We start from the raw sequence: 22,696 nt of genomic DNA, 5'->3' as shown, positions 1-22,696 counted from the left end.
ACAGTCGCGGCCGCTCTTTAGGTCCGGTTGGCAACGCTGGAGGACAGAAGAAGCCACCGGCAGGAGAACTGGCTCCCCGGAGAGCCTCCTGGACCCTCCTTCGCGTCAGGGTCCGCCAGACCCAGGACCCGCTGCCACCAGCTTCCCCCGAGCCTGCCTTCCTCCTCTTCCTCCTTTTCCCGATGATCCTAGCTGGGTTCCTGTTACGTTTGCAAGGTGCATTTTGAAAAGGGAAGGAAAATGTGCCTCTCATGTATCAAAATACAGCCTTAGAGAACCGAAAAGTTCCGCAGCAGTGTGGGTCTGATGCATTCACCTTAGCGCTTCCTCTGCGTGTTGGAGAAAAGAACCAAGCTTTATTAGTTTCAGGATTAGGTGAGTGAACTCCAAGGGTGGCAAAGAAATCTGAGGACACGTACTTAAAGGGGGAAAAAAATCTACAAGGAGGTAAGAGGAGATAGTGCTTTGCCTAACTACCGGCCCAGGATTTGTTCCTTGTCTGTCGTTTTTAGGCCAGTGTGCATTTTTAAGGAAGGCTTTGGAGTGTTTTAGCGACAATGACAAGCAACAATGTAAACTAACCCGCCCTCCTATAGATTTCCTAGTCTCAGTCAGCAAAACATCGTGACTAATCCACCGAAAGGAATCCAAGCAGTCTTTGAAGCAAAGGTAATGTGTTAACTTTGACCTGACTCAGAGAAACGCCATCTTCAACTCTCTAAGGGCATCTGGGCATTCCCAGGCATAGGCACCTTCCTTCTGAGCACTTGGTGTAGGATTGCCTGTGTCTCTGACGGTATTTAAAGAGTCAACCCTCTAATCCCTGTACCCTATTGTGTAAAAGCAAGCACACATTGTGTTTGAATTGAAAAATTCAAAGGAAAGTAAAAATTTTGGCCTGATTACTTCACTGTCGACACATCTAAGGCAAGGGTCTTGTGAATTATCTTATTGTTTACTTGTGGTCACCCAAATACAGTACAAATAAAACGTGCATTTCATGATGGAAAGACAAGAACATGTGTTGAAAATAAAGAATGTGTTCAGCAGGTTTTCATAGCTCTGCTTTGCACTTCAGTGGACAAAAGCATACCTTTTTTTCTTGAATATTGTAAAGTAAGATTTAGAAACATTTAATCTTTATTATCCTAAATTTGAATAGTAGAGAAAAGGGCAACGAGATAAACCACATTGCATTAAGTTAGACACCAGGAAAGAACTTTAGCATTTTTAACTCACCATCCACTCTGTTGTTTGAAATCCTCTACCTGTGTTTTCATCTCACCAGCATGACAAAAATTGAGACTCTGTCTTCACTATTGACTTTTCCCAGACATGTGACTGAACTCACTCCATCCACTTCCCCATTCCCAATCTGTTGCTTAGTTTATAACTATTAGTGTGGCCCATCAAATATAATACATGTGTTTTGAAATAAATTAATAATTAGTTATTCTTTGTTATCAACAAGCAAGTGAAAATAAAGGGATTAAGAAATAAGCTCCAAAGAGAATCATAGAAGCTGACCAAGGAATATGGCTGGAGGAGACTCCAAATATTTTTCAGTCACTCTCCTTCTTCTGGAAAGAATGAAACATTTACTTGAGTTCTTACTATTTGCCAGACATTATTCATACCACCCTTACAACAACCATGTAAATAGGTGTTATTATCTTCAGTTTTCAGTTGAGTAAGCAAACAAGAAAAGTTAAGTAAATGCCTATAATGATAGAGCTAAGATTCAAACCTGGGTCTAGTTCTAAACCATTACTCCTATCACTGTGTAATACTGCTTCTAATCAAATCATCCCTCATGTACTTTTATAATGTCACTTATACATCAACCTAGTCTCTTTCCTCACATTAGTTTCATGAAATAATAACTTTTAGGCCTGTTTAACAATGAAACAGGAAAGCAGAAATCTACAAACCAAGTAGCCAAACCAAGTAGCCACTGGAGTTATATACTTTTAAAGAATTACATTTAACTATAACATTCCATTTTAAGCATGTACACACACATGTACGTAGGAAGACCATAGATTTTTATCATAAAACATTACGGTCCAAATTTGTTTTGGTAGAAATAAAACTTTACCATTATTCAGAGCTTTAACACAGCAAGCATGTCCAAATGCACTAATTGCGACATGATATTCGGGATTTGCATCTAGGTACGTACATAATGTGGGAATAAGGACTTGTCCACCAGAAAACAGTTCAAATGTGGCTCAAGGTCATGGCTGAAATCCTGAACATATCTTTGAAATGTCAGGAACAGGAAAGAGATTAATGGGCCAGGGTGAGAGTAGGTGAAACAGTGAAGCTCTTCTTTCATGCTGCTCAATGATAGGTCATATCACTTTATAACAATTTTATAATAGCCTATGGTTGTTGGGCACTTACCATATATGCCAAATTATAATGACAAATACACAGCCTAATTTGCCTTTTTTAATCTTTACAACACCTTCATGGGACAGGTAACTTCTTCATTAACTATACATTACAGATAATGAACCTGAGGAAAAACAAGTTTCATATTTTCCCAAGTGAGTTGCACAATTAATAATAAAAGAGGAAACTTGGATTTAAACCTACACAATCTGTGGCCTGAGCCCAAGCATTTAATGATTACACATACTTCCCCTATAGAATTTCCTAATGCCAGAACTGATCTTAAATATAGAAGACTCTGTGGCCATTTGTGTGGCATCATTTTAAAGGTATATTAAAAAGAAGAGCAAGGAGGAGTAGGAGAAAAGGAAGCCAACATTTATTTAATACCTACTTTGTATTCAGCAATGTGCTGGGTGCTTCTTACACATGATCTCAATATATGAAAGATTATAAGTGATAACCTTCTCATCAAAGATTACTCACCCTGCCAGGTTTCACCACTAGAAATCATGAGAGTGAACTGTCACAATACTTTACTTATCCATCATGTTCAACTTAATTTGAGAGTGTTTCTCAGATTCTCTCCTGAGTGGACTTTAACAGTGATAAGTGGGTAGCAATCACAAGTACACTAAAACCTGAAAAGGTGGAAGAAGAAAAGAAATAGTCACTCCTATTGGGAAGAAAAGCTCATTAAAAAAAAAGACAAGGTCTCATCAGCTTCATATATGTAGTCTGGTTGTGCTTATAAATTTATCTAAGCTAGAAGGGTAAGAACAGTCACAGCTCTTCAACAGTGGGCCACAGTGATTACCTAGGATGTAAACACACATTACAGTCTTACAAAGATGTTTCAGGACTTGAAGGAGGTGTCCTGGGAAATGACTAGGCCAGATTCTAGTTTACTTTTACTGCTTCCAAAATAATGTTTGGTCTGACAATTCTGTTTATAAACACACACGCACACCAACTTCTATTTACATACATACATAACCCCTCTTCCCTACAACCTCCTTGGAGGCACGAATTGCATCTTATGTTTTCCTTTGAATTCACCCCTTATTTTGTAATACAGTATATGCACTCGAACAACCATTTTCTCTTGGTGTTACTGACCTATAGTTGAAATGTCATTCTAAAGGGGATATTTGAAGATGCTCAAGAGATGAATGGTTAACATTAATTTTTTACCAAGCAAGAGCTTGGATGATAAAGCAGATGTACAGAATAAGGCAGTATCTCCATCCTTCAAAATTCAGAATCTACTGATGGACATCAACATTCTCTGAACATGACAGAGTATAGTGGAAATAGCTTGTGCTAAAGCAATAAAGAACTAGGTTTTCAATCCTGGCACCACACTTAGCTCTGTGACCTTACATAAGTTACTTAACTTTTCTGTGTTTTTTTTTCCTTGCCTCAAAACAAGGTTAAACATACCCACCTTAGTCAGGTGCCATGGTTTATACCTGTAATCCCAGCACTTTGAGAAGCTGAGGAGGGAGGATTGCTTGAGCTCAGGAGTTTGAGATCAGCCTGGGCAACACAGTAAGACCTTGTGTCTACAAAAAATAAAAAATAGCAAGGTGTGGTGGTGCATGCTTCTGATCTCAGCTACTTGGGAGGCTGAGGCAGGTAGATGGCTTGAGCCTGGGAGATCGTGTGCAGTGAGTCGTGATCATGCCACTTGCACTCTAGCTTAGGCGACAGAGTGAGACTTTATCTTCCCCCACCAAAAAAAAAAAAAAAAAAAAAACCCACCTCATAGGGTTGTTGAACAGATTAAGTTAGGGTCTCTCAACTTCAGTACTATTGACATTTGGGTGTGGATAATTTTTTGATGTGGGGGTTGCCCTTGTACTGTAGAATGTTCAGCAGTATCTGTAGCTTCTATTCCTTGGATGCTCGTAGGACCACATACATCCTAGGTTGTGACAACCAGGACTATCTCCAGAGATTGCCAAATATCTTGGGGAGAGAGATACAAAACTGTCCCCAGTTGAGAACCACTGGATGAAATAAATTAAATGTGATATATATATGTATATACACACACACACACACATATATATATATATCAGAAATAAAGCATTTAGAACCTAATAAACACTTAATAAATGTTAGAAATTATCATTACATACCACTGGTTATAAATTAGAAATTTGTGTAGGATTGCAAAATGGAATGCTACAGAAAACTGAACTCTCTAAAAGCTATCAGAATTCTCAGGAACACTGGAATTTCTCATTCCCTAAGAATTTATTGGTATTTGAACTAAATGAAAGGGGGTAAATCAAATACTCTTGCAATTATAAAATCATTTTTATTTAGAGGCAAACTTCTATTTTTATATGGTGAAAATGTCCCCTTGTATTGAAATAACATTTTAAAGCTCTGTTGTTTGGTTGCTCTAATTTTCAGCTCATAAACAGTGGTGTATTTGTAACTCTGTCCAGATGGAATTTGGCACCCTGATGGGTCTTCTATAACTTAAAGGTAGTTTCTCATTAAGGAAGTCTTAAAGATCTTCAAGCTGTTCAAAATGGGAGCTTATTAATGCTGCTAATGAACTGAAATAATTATGAACAACATCAAAAATACAATTTTGTCATAAATGTAAAAGCTACCAAATCCTGTAAGATTTTCTAAAACTGCCAGTCACGAAATGTTTTATTCATATGGGTTCTCTTCCCATTTTCCCGCTGAAGCCTTTCTAGAAACAAGGGAATTCATAACACAGATTAAATTTTCATTGGTGATATCATGCTGAAAGTCAGATGCTATCTATAGATGTAGATAATTATAAATTTGAATTCTAAAAAGAAAAGTAATCATTTTTTTCTCAGAAGAGTTCTGTGATAATTCACATGATACATAGAAGAGCTACATTTAGAAAGGCAGGGGTGCACAGTAAATAGAAGAGTGAATTATTTATTTATAACTATTTCCCTCTAAATAGATAATTAGTAATCAAAACAGTTAAAACAGGGCATTTGAAATAATAATAAGAGAGACATGATAGAAAAATTTCATTGCACATGGGCACTAACAGCAATTCTGAAAGTCTTGGCTGTCAAAGCCCAATCCATTGTATTATTCTCACAGTCTGATATCTGAGAATAGGCAATATGTAAGTTCACCTGGAAAGAAAAACCATCCTCCCTCCACCCCATTCATGGAAGAGTTTGCTGTTTAGAGACTTAAATCATTGAGTGGCATCATGAACAGTATTTTCAGCAATAATTTTCTCAAAAACATTTATGGTCATTTCTTATACCAATCTATGATCAAAAACTAAGAACAGGACATGAAGTCACTTAAAGAAGGCTTGTTGGCCTGGAAAACTAAAATTCAAGAATTCACAGGTTTAGAGACTCCTTTCTGATTTGCTTTAACTTCCACTACATAGAAAGAGTCTATGAAATCTCGTTGTTTTAGGGTCATTTATTGATCTTCAAATTCAATGTGATTGGTGAAACTATAGTGATTAATCTGTATGGTCAAAAGGACAGCCAATTCCCAGTTCGGTGACTGTGGCTCACTGGCCTCCACAGCCTACATCCTTGTGTCTGAGACAGTGACTGGAATCTCCTCACTTCAAAGGCTGTTGAGAGGCAACACTGATGAAGTGATGGCAAAACACTTTGGAACTCTTATTTACATGTGCAAAAATTATATCTAAAGACATATATGAAAATTGCCTAAGTCCTTTCTAGAACAAAGTATATCATGCTAATGAAGAAAAATCAAATTGATAAATTGGTATCATGTTTTTTATCCAAAAAAATTAACTCACAAAGTTTTACCTAAAAATATAATTTTTCAAATAAAGCAAATTAAGTTTAGTATGGTACTGTCTTTGTAAGAAAAAAAATGTCTGTTATGTATACTTGTTTGTTGTTTAAATTGCATTATGTGCCTCAGGAAAGACCCTATAAAGTCAGTACATTTTATTATTAACATCCCAATTTAAAAATGAAGAAACTGAGGTACAGAAGGTCAAGTGCCATGCCCAAATTCAAGAAGGAGTACCAGAATCTGAACAAACCCAGGTGTCTGGCTCCAGAACTGAGTAGTTAATCACTGTGATCTCTTTGTAACTAGACCACATAGAACTCTTCTGTTTATTTAATTAAGAGAAGGTGCTTTATATAATTTGTGTTCTTGCTTCTCTGTTTAGGTGAAAACAAGGACTTACCACAAACTAGACTTGTATTTTTTTCTTCATTTCTTCTGAATTTATTGAATGGACCGTCTTCATTAGAAGAATGAAAAGTATGTAGGTGTCTAGGAGGAGAAGAAAGAACAAGCAAGCTCTTTTCTGTGGCTTGACAAAGACTACTTCTATTTCTTTTGAGAGTCAGTGTAGTTAGAATCTGTTTGGTGCATTGAGATAACCTCAACTGGAGTAAGCAAACAGAAATACCGAAGATCCCGGGGAGAACACACCACACCGTAAGAGAGAAGTTTAATGCCAACACCAACTATGTGGTGGGAGATGGGTTCTTGTTTCTGCAGCTGAAAGGAAACTTGTCTTTACTAACCCATCCTTAGGTGCCAGGTGGGCTTTGGAAACTACTATAGCAACTTTGGAGCTCCAACAATAAAGTATTACTGGCCGATATTAAGGCTGGGAGAATGAGTTTCATCTTCTTCCAGGAACTACTGTGACCTGTGCAGGGATCTGTTCCAACAGGGTGATAATAGTAGCAATAGACTGGGATGCATCTGACTCTGTGGGAGGACCTATTTTCATCAGTGACACAATGCTGTGGTGACAGAGGCTCTTGCAGCAGAAAATGGGGTGGGGCATGTGACAATGGACTAGTCAGATCCTTCATATTCTCCTTTTTCTAGTGTTTAGAAACAGAAATTACCTATTTGAACCAAGAAAGACTTGGAGTTCTTGGACAATTAGGGGTGGAAAAAGTTCTTTAGAAAAAGTTTCTGGGCTTCTTGCTAACTTCAGTGTTTTAAACATTTAAAGTTAAGAAGAGATGTGACCTTATTTGTACTCGGTTTGAGACCTACAGGTCACATATATATGTTTGCATAAGCATTGAAGAAAGCCTGGAAGGATGTATGTCATAATCATGTCAAAAATGTATAAACTTTTTAAATATTTATCTTTCAAAATAAAGAATCGCATCTCAGAAAGTAAAGTGACTTTCTGATTCCATTCCACAGATGTTTTTGGAAAGCCTATAGTGTTCCATCTCTATGCCAGGCAGTGGACACAGTAAACAAGACAGGATTCTGCTACAACTTCCAACGAGCTTCTTAGATCTAAATTTTACTACAACTCTGACAAAGCAAAGCATTACTTCTCTGAGCCCAAAGAAAATTACCAGCATCATTGCCTCTTATATTTATTCTGACTTTCCTCAGCCCTGCAAAATCTACAGTAACTCCCTTGTCTCCTTTGGTTTCCCCTTTTTGTACTTACTGAGGCCTGCATTTTTCCCCCATTCCTGTTTTAAGATTGAAAACAGAATCTTCTCAGGAGTCATTATAGTTACAAAGATGTCCTGTTGGGAATAGAAGACAAACACTTCCTCATCTAACTTTCAATGTTAATTAGATCCCTCTACTGTTCATTAGCAGTTAATATTCTTATAAATCTTTTAAATTGTATTATCTTGCATAAGTGCCACAATTCCACTGCACTTTACTTTTTACATGTTAAGAGTATTAATTTTGGCCAGGCGCCGTGGCTCATACCTGTAAACCCAGCACTTTGGGAGACCGAGGCAGGTGGATCACCTGAGGTCAGGAGTTCAAAACCAGCCTGGCCAACATGGTGAAACCCCGTCTCTATTAAAAATACAAAAATAAGCTGGATGTGGTGACCGGCGCCTGTAATCCCAGCTATTCAGGAGGCTGAGGCAGAAGAATCGCTTGAACCTGGGAGGCAGAGGTTGCAGTGAGCCAAGATCATGCCATTGCACTTCAGCCTGGGCAACAGGAGCAAAACTCCATTAAAAAAAAAAAAGAAAAAGAAAAAAAACCATTGATTTTTTAAATGCAAATTTAAAATCTAAAAATTTAAAATTTTTACAACTCATTTTGGCTTTTATTCTTAACAAAAGGTACTAGGAAACTAAAAAATGAAAGTGCCTCAGTTCTGTTTCTCTAAGAGGAAACTCAAACTCCCACTCATACTCCCTACTCATCTCAAAGGCCAGGCTAAGACATGTGAGGTGTAAGAGCAGGTTCTTGAGCCCCTGTCAATGCAGATTTCTTACCCAAAGCAAAGCAGGAACTTCACTTTTCATGCCCCTCATGTCAGACGACCTGCATGCCCTCAACACTAATGGGGAACAGAAACCTTCATCCTTTCTGCACCTGCCTCGTGATTGGCACTGTGGGAACCCCAGCGACTGAGAGCTCCCTGGACAACAGCCAAGCTGTGGTGGAACACCCAGTCCCATGCTGCAGGCTCACCGCCAGCCACCAAGCCAGCCACCGGCTGTGAGTACACTGCTATGTTTTTAAGACTCAGTTTGGTCATAATACTAATTGTCTTTAGGAATTCTTTTTGTTAATTACTTATCCAATAACAAAGCAAATGGCTCTTGGAAATTATTTATCTGCTCTAAAATGGGGTGGGGGAAAAAACCTATTTGATTATTACATTCTATCCTACTTGCCTTGAAGAAAGTAAAGATGAAAAAAAGTTAATGTGAAATAAATTTTAACATCTGGGAAAAACCATATACTTCTATCCGATCACCTAAATGTGTCCTCATACAAACAAAAATAAATTTGAGGCTTGTAACAATTTGGATAATTCAAGAAAGATGGACTATTTCCTGTAATATGTTTCTATAATCACTCATTATTAAATTTAAGACATACTTTCCTTTAGCTCTGTAAGTAAACAAACCTTAGATCATCTCATTTTAAAATATATTTTCTATCAGACAGCACCGCATAGGGGTTTAGAACTCTTCTACTGAGTGTGATCTAAGGTTTCTTCATTTATAAAATGGTGGGAAGAACAGCTGCCATTACACAGGGCTGTAGTGGGAATTAAATGAGTTAATATAAAAGAAAAAATTTAGCACACTGATTGACACAGGATAAGTGCTCAATAAATTGTGTGTGTATCAAATTTTACATCCTTACATTAATGATTCACTGAATACTGAACTGACTCTTCCATGATTTTTCCCATGAAATAATAGAATGTGTATCCTACAATTCATTATGATTTTTTAAATGCAAATCTTCTCAACCAGTTTTATTGTGTTTATTTACTCCATTCAAAAATGAAGGAATATAAAACTCAACGATAAGAAAACAATCAGCTGGGCATAGTGGCTCATGCCTATCCTACTTGTAATCCTAGCTTTGGGAGGCCAAGGCAGGCAGATCATCTGCAGTCAGGAGTTCAAGACCAGCCTGACCAACATGGTGAAACCTCGTCTCTACCAAAAATACAAAAAAATTAGCCAGGCGTGGTGGTGGGCGCCTGTAGTTCCAGGTACTCAGGAGGCTCAGGCACAAGAATCACTTGAACCCAGAATGGGGAGCTTGCAGTAAGCCGAGATCATGCCACTGCACTCTAGCCTGGGTGAAAGAGCGAGACTCCATCTCAAAAGAAAAAAGAAAAAGTAAAAGAAAACAATCAACACAGTTTTAAAAAGTAAGCAAAACATCTGAACAGACACCATACTAAAGAAGATATACAAATGGAAAACAAACATATGAAAAGAACCCACCATCATTTGTCATTAGAGTATTACAAATTAAAACAACAATGAGATACCATCACTCACCTTTTAGAATAGCTAAAATCCAAAAAACTGACAGTACTGGATCAGTGGCAAGAGTTGCTGGTGGTGCAATGGTACAGCCACTTTGAAATACAGTTTGGCAGTTTCTTGCAAAGCTAAATATAGTCTTACTATACGATCTAGCAGTCATGTTCCTAGGTATATTGGTATACTTCAATCAGTGAATGGATAAACAAACTGTGGTACATTTCTATGATCGAATACTATCCAACAGTAAAAAGTAATGAACTACAAGCCACATAAGGACATGGAGGAATGTTAAATGCATATTGCTAATGAAAGAAGCCAGGGTGAAAAGTCTGCATTTTGTATGATTTCAATTATATGCATTCTGGAAGAGGCACAGCTCTATGATAAACAGATCAGTGGTTGCCAGGAGTTTGGGAAAGGAGGGGAAGGGTTGAATAGGCAAAGGACAAGGGATATTTTTAGGGCAGTGAAACAATTCTGTATGACACTGTAATGATGGGAACATGACACTTTGCATTTGTCAAAACCTATAGAACTTTACAGCACAAAGAATAAACCTTGATGTATGTGAATTAAAATAATAATTTAGGAGACTGGAGAGGAGGGAACCCTAAAATGGAATGCAGACTGCAAAAAAAGAATCTGTGTTACTAACATGAAACAACTTCACTAGGAGGAGTATGAGTGAAATGTTCTGGACTAAACAACTTTGGAAATGAGTAGAGTCAGTAAAACTAAAGATAACAGAACCTGCATAAGCACCACTCTAGTTGACAAAGTTGTTTCCCACAGGGCTATATGTAATAATTCTGAAACCACTACATACATAAACTGGAAATGAGAAATTAGGTAAGCAGATAGTAGGTGGTGGAAGACAGATTTTTCACTGTTTGAAATAGGAAGTTATAGATAAGCAATAGGAAGAGGCTAGAATAATCTATACTGTAATTGATTAGAATTGAAGACACCATATGAACTCATATTTAGCATAATAAAGATACAGATGTTACATATCAAAATAATCATAGATGTATGTGTACACATAGGTTAATATACACACATATATTTCTTTGCTTTGTCAGCTGGGAGAGAACTTAAAAGTAATGACATCTTGATAGCAACCACCATACCACAGGGCCCAGACCTTAGTTTCCAACACCATTCTCCAATAAAAAGAACCCTGACTTTAGTTAATACTAATGTATCAATATTGGTTCATTAATTGTGACAAACGTAACATGCTAATGTAAGATGTTAATAGTAAGAGAAACTGGGTGGGGGTTGTACAGAACCTCTTTGTAGTATTGTCATAATTTTTCTGTAAATTTTTATTTAAAAAAAGAATTTTTTTATTTACTGACATTTGGCACATTTTCTATGCAGTAAGTTACTAACAATTTAAACCTTTAACAATTTTAATACTTAATATCTCAAGCCCAGTGAGATCCCTTTATGTCATTTTAGCACTTTCAAAATTAATGCTCTTCATATTTAATTTTTTCAATTAGATATTTCTCTTGTAAGGGTGACCATGAGATCTAGGTCTTACAGCATGAACTGCCTAAGTCTGAAAAACTAGCTTCAAGTTGGGTTACTCTGTGACTTACAAAAATACATTTTATGTCCAGTGGAATTTATTTTTCAGTGAGAAATAAATCATGTAAAAAATAGTCAATAAATATTTCTTAAAAATCAAAAAAAAAAAAAAAAAAAAAACACTAAATTTCTTCATCCCAAGAAAGCTCACGGGAAAAAGTAAATCTTCATATTCTTATGCCAACCCAGGACCATCAAACTGGTCTGCAGTTATTCAAAAATCTGTAGCAATTATTAACAGGACGCAATTCATCAACCATACCAAACTTTCAAGGTAATATTAACTACTGGCTATGAGAGTTGTATGACTTAAAAATAAAAAGTGTTAAATTAAATTAAAAATAACACATTTACCTATGTAACAAACCTGCACATCCTGCACATTATCCTGGAACTTAAAGTAAAAATTTTTAATGTAAAAATAAAAAAAGAAAGAAAAATGAGTTTGACCACACAGTGGTGACAAAATCTACTCCTATTGTATAGTGTAAAAACACTTGGATTTGAGAAAAACATTACATTAAAAGAGATTTAACCTCAAAGTTCTACTTTTTATTTTCTCTAGGAAAGTATTTTACTTAAATAATTACATTCAATCTATACCTTTCCATCTCTCCACTCATTTTATCCTCTAATTCTTCTATATTTGCCATTACTGAGTTTCAATTTTAAATACTGCAGTATTATTGCAATGAACTAACAAAGAGGTATCTCACTCAAAAAAAACATTTTGGAAGTAGTCAAAGTTGACCAGCAATAGCTTTTACACCCTTACTGAAAAACTTTTAGTAAAACATGTTTTGAAAATAAAATATTTTTATTTGTAGAACAACTAATATACGTGTGTGTGTGTGTGTGTGTGTGTGTTTGAGACAAAGTCCCACTCTGTCACTCAGGCTGGAATGCAGTGGCATAAAAAGGCTCACTACAGCTTCAACCTTTTAAGGTCAAGCAATCTTCCGCTTCAGCCTCTCGTGTAGCTGGGATCACAGGTGCACACCACCATGCCTGGCTACGTTTTCTATTTTTTGTAGAGACAGGGACTCACTTCATTGCCCAGTCTGGTCCCAAACTCCTGGGCTCAAGCAATCATCCTACCTCAGTCTCCCGAAGTGCTGGGATTACAGGCGTGAGCCACTGCACCTGGCCAGAACAACTAATATTTTAAGTCACTGAAGCATGAAACATGGAACTTTGTTGCTATCTTGTTTTCCCATCTGAAGCAAACCCATGGTATATCCAGGATAAGCAAAATGCAAGAAATTGATTTGTATTAAGTCTCTAATATGCTAAGCCTTTTATGTGGTTTTTATTCCCCATTTAATGCTCTCAATATCCTTATGAAATAATCATTACTACACATACCATTTTCTTCTTGAGCAAAATAAGATTCCAAAGAATCTTTAACATACTTGCCTATAGCCTCACATCTAGTATAGGTAGTCCTGAATTAGGTCTAACCAATCCCAAGACCACACTTTTTCACTATATTATTGTAGGGTAAAATGTCAGTAAATCAAAATCATTGAGAATAGGAAATTGTAAAATTAATTTTCTTTAAATTTTTAACAAAAGACCTCAAACTGAGACAAAAAAAAAAAGTTTTTTGTTTCGGTTTTTTTTTTTTTTTTTGTTTGTTCTTTTTTTTTCTTTATTATTATTATTATTATTATACTTCAAGTTCTAGGGTACATGTGCATAACGTGCAGGTTTGTTACATGTGTATACTTGTGCCATGTTGGTGTGCTGCACCCATCAACTCGTCAGCACCCATCAATTCGTCATTTATATCAGGTATAACTCCCAATGCAATCCCTCCCCCCTCTCCCCTCCCCATGATAAGCCCCGATGTGTGATGTTCCCCTTCCCGAGTCCAAGTGATGTCATTGTTCAGTTCCCACCTATGAGTGAGAACATGCGGTGTTTACATGCACACGTATGTTTATTGCGGCACTATTCACAATAGCAAAGACTTGGAATCAACCCAAATGTCCATCTGTGACAGACTGGATTAAGAAAATGTGGCACATATACACCATGGAATATTATGCAGCCATAAAAAAGGATGAGTTTGCGTCCTTTGTAGGGACATGGATGCAGCTGGAAACCATCATTCTTAGCAAACTATCTTTCTTTTTTTTTGAGATGGATCTCGCTCTGTCGCCCAGGTGACAGACAGTGCAGTGGTGCGACCTCAGTTCACTACAGTCTCTGCCTCCTGTGTTCAAGCAGTTCCCTACCTCAGCCTCCCGAATAGTTGGGATTACAGGTGCCCGCCACCACGCCCAGCTAATTTTTGTATTTTTAGTAGAGACTGGGTTTCACCGTCTTGGCCAGGCTGGTCTTAAACTCCTGACCTCGTGATCCACCCAACTCAGCATCCCAAAGTGTTGGGATTACAGGCATGAGCCGCAGAAAAAGTTTTCTACTGTGTAACACTTGTGAAACAATTTGGACTGAAAACTTCAACTGGCTTCTTGATTTCTGGCATTTAGCAAAAGAGACTGTATGGTTTGTTCCCTTGAGTCCCAAGAGAGTTATGTTATAATGCAAATAGTAAGCAAGGAGTGAATAAAGAAGCAAAACCCCTTACCTTTTCAACATCAGGAGAAGTCCAGCTAATGGGGCACCTCTCATTCAAAAGTTCAGACTAAGACCTCAAATCATTGTCCAACACCTTTGGTTGGCAGAAAGAGCAAAGGATAAATTATGGATGTGGAGGGTAATGGAAGTTTTGTTGGGCTTCAGTATAGAATTCCATGTGGTTATATATATAAATCAGGCCACATACTGGGTTTTGTTTTATAATATTGTACAGAAATATTAAAGTTTATAGTCCTTCCAAATAACATACATTTTAAATTTTCATTGGAGACTTTGACATGGTTGGGACTATGCTGTATGTTTCACAATTAGATAATTAACAGAATTTTGTCCACAAATAAGTGTGTATTTTCAGATGCCTGTTGGACATATACATGCCTACTCAACTGTAAAGTAGTGGGCAGTATGAAAACTATCCTTTCAGGCATATTTTTGTTTGTTTTTTGAGACAGGGTCTCACTATCGTGCAGGCTGGAGTGCAGTGGTGTAATCTCAGGCTACTGCCACCTCGACTTCCCTGGCTCAAGCAATCCTCCCACCTAAGTCTCCTGAGTAGCTGGGACTACAGGCATGTACCACCACACCCAGCTAATTTTGTTTATTTTTTGCAGAGATGAGGTCTCTCAACGTTGCTCAGGCTGGTCTCAAACTCCTGGGCTCGAGCAATCCTCCCGCTTCAGCCTCCCCAAGTGCTGGGAGTACAAGAATGGGCCACCATGCCCAGCCTCAGGCATATTTTTGTATGTACAAACTGTCCTCTTGAAATTTTTCCTTAGGTTTTATGAAACTGTCCTCACCTTTTTCCATAAAATCCTATTTTGATCGCATCTGCATATTGATATTCAGTTTTCCCAAGGTTAAGTTCTATTGTGATTTATTTAAAATGCTTTTGTGTGCGTTAGTTAAAAATAAATTGTAGGTTAATAAAATGCTTTTTACTTTTGGTGAATATAAAAATTTGTGGATAAAAATGAGAATATGAAAGAGGTGTGAGGATGGCTTATTCAAATTACAACTTACTTCTAGTCATAGAAAAACCTTTAGTGCTATTATGGATTTTTAAATGTTTTTAACATATGATACGTTTTACATAAATGTAAATAAATTAACATTTAAAATAATAAATTTCACAAATCACTTGATCTTTCAAGTTTTTCTGTATTTAACTATGTATCTCTTATATGTGATTCTTGCAGAGGACATTTCAGAAGCACCTGCATTTAGTATAAGTTAACTAATTCAAACTTCATCACCCTTTATGTCCAATCCATCTCTATCCTTGCTCCTTGAGTGACCCCTGCTCCTTGAAAAAGCATCAGATATCTCAGTTGTATGGAGGTAGGAGAAAAACTTGATTCCTAATGTTTAAACAACCAAATTTCCTTTCTTACTGCTGAATTATAACAACTCATTTCTTGTTCTCCTTTTCACTATAAAATAATTTTATAGGAAAAGTTGGGTTCATGTTAATTTAGCAAAGTAGGGCTTGAAACATATCATTCTACTAACTAATCTAAGGGAATGAGATTATATCATTAAAAAATCTAAACACATACATGTCAAAAAATAAACAATGGTAATTCTTACAATGAGTTCTTACACACCGAGGTGTGCCTGATTTATATGATCTATACTAGAAAGAGAATTACAAAGACACATAATTCATGTATTTATGCTCCTCAGGTATCCCATACCTCTAACTATGCAAAATTAAGCTATATTGTCCAATAACAAAGAATGATTGAGTATTCATATCAATTTGCACTCTTATGGTAATGATTTCTAAATACATTGAAGTGATAGAATTCTTCATGATTTTCCACCTGTAGGGCAGTTTTGAAAAATAAATTATACTAATTCTCATGAAGCATTCATCTTTGTTACTAACTCAGGAGAGTCATAGAAAATACAATTTGACTCTACATGTGCCTCATAGTGCAGGGAAATACAAAATTAGTTAATCAGGTAGTAAAAATGAGTACTTTTTTTTTTGGAAAAGTGTCTGTTCATATCCTTCACACACTTTTTGATGGGGTTGTTTGTTTTTTTCTTGTAAATTTGTTTAAGTTCCTTATAGATTCTAGATATTAGCCCTTTGTCAGACGGATAGATTGCAAAAATTGTCTCCCATTCTGTAGGTTGCCTGTTCACTCTGATGATAGTTTGTTTGCTGTAAAGAAGCTCTTTAATTTGATCCCATTTGTCAATTTTGACTTTGTTGCCATGGCTTTTGATGTTTTAGTCATGAAGTCTTTGCCCATGCCTATGTCTTGAATGGTATTGCCTAGGTTATCTTCTAGGGTTTTTATGGTTTTAGGTCTTATGTTTAAGTCTTTAATCCATCTTGAGTTAAGTTTTTTTATAAGGTGTAAGGAAGTTTCAGTTTTCTGCATGTGGCTAGCCAGTTTTCCCAACACCATTTATTAAAGAGAGAATCCTTTCCCCATTGCTTTTGTCGCGTTTGTCAAAGATCAGATGGTTTTGAATGTGTGGTGTTATTTCTGAGGCCTCTGTCCTTTTCCATGGGTCTATATATCCGTTTTGGTACCAGTACCATGCTGTTTTGGTTACTGTAGCCTTGTAGTACAGTTTGAAGTCAGATAGCATGATGCCTCCAGCTTTGTTCTTTTTGCTAAGGATTGTCTTGGCTATATGGGCTCTTTTTGGTTCCATAAGAAATTTGAACTTGTTTTTTCTAATTCTGTAAAGAAAGTCAATGGTAACTTGATGGGAATATCATTGAATCTACAAATTACTTTGGGCAGTATGGCCATTTTCAAAATATTGGTTCTTCCTATCCATGAGCATAATGTTTTTCCATTTCTTTTTGTCCTCTCTTATTTCCTTGAGCAGTGGTTTATAGTTCTCCTCGAAGAGGTCCTTCGCATCCCTTGTAAGTTGTATTCCTAGGTATTTTATTTTCTTTGGAGCAATTGTGAATGGGAGTTCACTCATGATTTGGCTGTTTGTCTATTACTGGTGTATAGGAATGCTTGTGATTTTTGAACATTGATTTTGTATCCTGAGACTTTGCTGAAGTTGCTTATCAGCTTAAGGAGTTTCGTGGCTGAGACGAGAGGGTTTTCTAAATATACAATCATGTCATCTGTAAACAGAGACAATTTGATTTCCTCTCTTTCTATCTGAATACTCGTTATTATGTGGCCAACAAACATATGGAAAAAAACTTCATCATCACTGGTCATTAGAGAAATGTAAATCAAAACCACAATAAGATACCATCTCACGCCAGTTAGAATGGCAATTATTAAAAAGTCAGGAAACAACAGATGCTAGAGAGTATGTGGAGAAATGGGAACACTTTTACACTGTTGGTGGAAGTGTAAATTAGTTCAACAATTATGGAAGACAGTGTGGCGATTCCTCAAGAATCTAGAACTAGAAACACCATTTGACTCAGCAATCCCATTACTGGATATATATTCAAAGGATTATAAATTAATCTACTATAAAAACACATGCACACGTATGTTTACTGCAGCACTCTTCACAATAACAAAGACTTGGAACCAACCCAAATGCCCATAAATGATAGAGTGGATGGAACACTATGCAGCCATAAAAAAGAATGAGTTCATGTCCTTTGCAGGGAATGGGTAAAGCTGGAAACCATCATTCTCAGCAAACTAACACAGGAACAGAAAACCAAACACTGCATGTTCTCATTCATAGTGGGAGTTGAACAATGAGAACATATGGGCACAGGGAGGGGAACATCACACACCAGGGCCTGTCAGAGGATGGGGGTCAAGCATTAGAAGAAATTACCTAATACCTAATGTAGATGACGGGTTGATGGTTGCAGCAAACCACCACAGCACATGTATACCTGTGTAACAAACTTGCACCTTCTGCACATGTATCCCAGAACTCTTCCCCAATATCTAGTTCTCTGACCTTCAAAGTGTAAAACAACTGAAAGTTAAATTTAGATATCAAATTAGATGTTAATAACTTTCAAGCTTATTTCTGAATAATATGATTACACAAAAATAGAAATTCATTGTATAGTATTTATATATAGCATCATTTTGGTGTGTAATTAAACTGAACTCATTTCAGGGAACATTTATCAGAGATCTACATATGGGGACCCCTCACATAGAGTCTAGAGGGTCCTTTGGCCGAGGCCTCAAATTAACAGTCCTAGAGGCAAACTGACAAAACAGAAAGAAGCAAATCAACATGCAAAACATACAACACTACACTTGTGTACAGTTATCAGACTATGCCAACTGAAAAACACCATGAATTAAATATTTTAGAAATCCTGTAATTATCTTATGCAGCACACAATTACACTGGGGATTCTTGTGGGCTGTATGTGTTTTCATCACATCCATTTTTTGATGTTAACATTTAAAATTGCCACAATTTTGTAACCCTGGCATTTTTCAGTTTTTAATATACTGAGGGCCTGAAAAAATACAAAGAGCCCTGGTGTCTCTGAATGACTCTGCCAGTTGCAGGACACCATGCTAACCTCTGGGGACACCAAGACACAGTCCCTGCTCTCAAGGAGTTTATGGTTGGCATATAAAGAGAAACAAATACACAAATACCAATAATAGATAATAGAATATGATGAGGGCCACTCTAGAGATACAAATAGCCATGAGACTTAAGGGCACCAAAGATCATCCAGTTAAGAATAAGATGTCTTCAGGAGAAAATGTCATTGACAATGGATCTTGAAAGACAAGGGGTCATTGACAGGCAGAGATGACTGAGAAAGATATGAGTGGAAAGGGATATACTTTTGAAATAGAACTGTTTGTGTGGTTTGTGAAAAGCAGAGGAAGGAGTAAATGTAGAAAATCAGATTGGGACCTTGTTCAGAGTCTGACATGGAAGAAAAAGAAGTCCCACGCCTACTGTCATTGGCAAAAGGGAGTCAGCATGGGGTTTGAGTAAGGAAATAACATCAACGTGTTGCGTTTTAGAAAGAAAAAGGTAGAATAAATACACATGGTGGCCTAGTGGAAAAGGAAGACATTGCATGGGCAATCAGTGAAGAGGCTGTCACAGCAATCCTAGGCCTGAAGCTTCATCACTCTGCCTAATTGGAAGAATTTCCTTTTTGCTTAGTCCAGACGATCCTTTCCTTGTGTTCTCCCCTACACCTATGTTCTTAGCTATAATAATTGTTAAGCTTGTATTCATTAGGTGACCTGAGGAAGTTCATTTTTGTCCAGTATTTGGAAATATTCCTTAGTATGACCAAGGGGAGTCCTCATACATAACCTTACTTGACAGTTAAAAAAAGATTCTTAGAGATGAGGTTCTCAATAAGCAAAGGAAAGAAGTAATTTCTAGTACTTGGAATAAGCAATATGGGCATTTATCTTCCCAGGAATTACTCAATCTCTCCCCACTACTGAACTTCAGAACAATGCCATTATTCAAGGTGAAAAGGCAAAAATCCAAGTTGCCACCTGACTTTTGATTTAACAAAGGTTACATGCAAGGTGTTCTGAACTGTTGAATTACATAGTTTATCATATCATCTAATGTTTTGAAAAAGATGTTTATTATTAATTAAACAAATTTAAACTTTCAAGAGAAAACATCCTAATATATCTACTAAAACTGTATTTAAACATTCCTGTAAAGTATATTGTTGAAAACAAAAAACAAAACTCTATCACATCCCATTTGAGTTTCCTTCAATTATGTTTATAAGATACATTACTTGATTAATAAAACTGAAAACCATGCTTAGCAAATCTGCATGTTGAAGGAAATGACCAAATGGCTATATTAAGATGTCTATGGAAAATATTCACATAAACTTACCCATAATTGAACTAGAAAACCACAAAAAGAAAAAGTCTAATTAATTGAATTACCCAAAATAAAAGGGGACATTTTTTATCGCTTCAAAATATAAAGAATATTCAGACTTTTCAAATCTGAATTTATAATTGGTTTATAAACTTAATTAAAGATTCAAAGTACTAATTTCATTGGAGATTCATTAAGCCAAATATATGTAAGAAATTAAAATTTATACTTACATCAATTATTTTCAAAATAGCATAACTAAAGAGAAAACAAAATAGCTCACTTTGTAAATATATCAGGGAAGTGTTTTAAATAGTTGAATGGAGGACGAGATACTTTTACAGTATTTTCTTCTCTCTTCCTTACCTGCCCTCTGCTGGTGAAAAGAGAAAATTGAAAAGTAAAGAAGCTTCAAACAACACCCCGGAAAAGCACACTTTTATACAAGGAATATTTAGTGTTATAAAATTTTTCATTAGACCAGATTAATTTGCCATCATATTATCCCACCACTCTCCTTGGAAGCAATATTCATACATAAATGTTGCCTGTGAGTTAGGATTGGAGTAAAAACAATTAGGAGACTTTGGAAATATTTCACTATTTTATATAGTTTAGGTCAATGACCATGTTAAAATAAGAGTACAAACATCTAACAAACATCTAAAACATTTAAAAAATTATGAAAGATAGTTTATGTCATTTCTTTTCTTTTTTTTCTTTTTTCTTTTTTGAGATGGAGTCGTGCTCTTTGTTGCCCAGGTTGAAGTGCAGTGGCGCGATCTTGGCTCACCGCAACCTCCGCCTCCCTCGTTCAAGCGATTCTCCTGTCTCAGCCTCCTGAGTAGCTGAGATTACGGGTGCCCACCACCATGACTGGCTAAGTTTTGTATTTTTAGTAGAGACCGGGTTTCACCTTGTTGGCCAGGCTGGTCTCGAACTCCTGACCTCGGGTGATCAGCCCACCTCGGCCTCCTGTGTCCAGCCACTTTATGTCATTTCTATCTTTATATTCTTATTGACCAAATAAGCATGGACTAGATGTGAGTTCCCTTAGCAGTAGTCATAATTGACTGAATGATCATATCCAAAAGGGTCTAATGTCTCACTGTGAGCCAAGATAGAGGTCAATAAGGATGGTCTACAGGGCTTTATCTTTAGTCCTCCCTGACCAATATTTTCACCAATGTTGAATATAAAATTAAGTAAATCCCAATCCATAAAGATTTCAACAGACTGGAAATTGAATAAATTGTACCAAAATAAAACAGGAATTACTACACAGGTTCAAAATTTGCAGAAGCATGAGGTTTGTAGTGGTATCATTTGTGAAAGAGACTCTGATATTTCAGTTAGTAGCAAACTCAAGAATAAAGTGGGATGCAAATATCAAAAAATTAATAATAATTTATATCTTAGGAGCTTGATATGTGCCGAACCTATGTTGAACAGTTCATATATGTTCTAAAACCCCAGCCTAAAACAAATTTAGATCAGTAATTGACTCATTTACTGCCCAGCTCTCGTTCTAGAAAAGGGATGAGCTAGAATTCTTTTACTGGGGGAGAAGGATTAGGAAATGACTGTCTCTGTATTTTTCAGATTGTCCCAATACAAAACTTAATTTGTTAAGTGCAGCATAAGTTTCAGTGTTTTTATATTGTGCTTATTATGAAAGGACAGACTCATCAATTACACAATATGGCAGCCCTACATTTTAAGTTAAGTGGAATTTTTAGACCCACCTATGGCCAATTTTTCCTTCTCAAGTTAATTTTTTTGAAATTTAATATACATACAGAAAAGTATACAATTCATATATATATGAGCTATATAAGTATATATGAGTCATATATACCTATATAGAGACAGATACATAGATATACATCTCAACAAACTTTCACAAAGTGAATACATCCAAGTAGCTACCACTAGATCAAGAAATAGAGTATATCAGCAAAACAGAAGCCTCCCTCCCGTCATCTTTCAATAATTATCTCCTCCCAAAAGAAACTATTCTGACTTCTACCACTATCAATTTGTTTTGCATGTTTTTGAATTTCAGGTAAGTGAAATTACAGTATGTACTATCTAGTGTCTGGCTTCTGTCACTAAATTTGTGTTTGTGGGATTCATTCATGTTGTTCTATATAAAAGGTAGTTATTTCCTTACTATATAGTGTTCCATTGTATGTGTACTCTTGATAAATATATCATTCTACTCTAATCAATATTTGGATTGTTTTTGCATTTTAAGAAATATGCAAGGAGGAAAAAAATCTGTCATAGGATTTGCATATGTTCAATTTTAGTAAATATTTAGATCGTTTTCCAAAGTGTTAGTACCAATTCATAATTTACAATCTACCAAGAGCATATGGGAGTTCTAGTTGTTCCACCTCTAAGACAATACTACGTACTATCAGGGATTTTGATTTAATGTTAGTCACTGTGGTAAATAGAAGTATTTTGTAGTTTAAAATTATATTTTCTGATCATTAATAATTTTGAGTACATTTTCA

General features: G+C 36.3%; 1 pseudogene; it reads left to right on the top strand.

Annotated features, from left to right (window-relative positions):
* The first annotated feature begins 251 nt into the window (after positions 1-251).
* LOC111553435 overlaps positions 252-22,696 on the top strand; it is a 38,209-nt pseudogene continuing 15,764 nt past the window's right edge.

This window comes from Piliocolobus tephrosceles, chromosome 8, assembly GCF_002776525.5.
Source record: "Piliocolobus tephrosceles isolate RC106 chromosome 8, ASM277652v3, whole genome shotgun sequence".
NCBI lineage: Eukaryota > Metazoa > Chordata > Mammalia > Primates > Cercopithecidae > Piliocolobus > Piliocolobus tephrosceles.
This window is presented reverse-complemented; position numbering and strand designations above follow the sequence as displayed.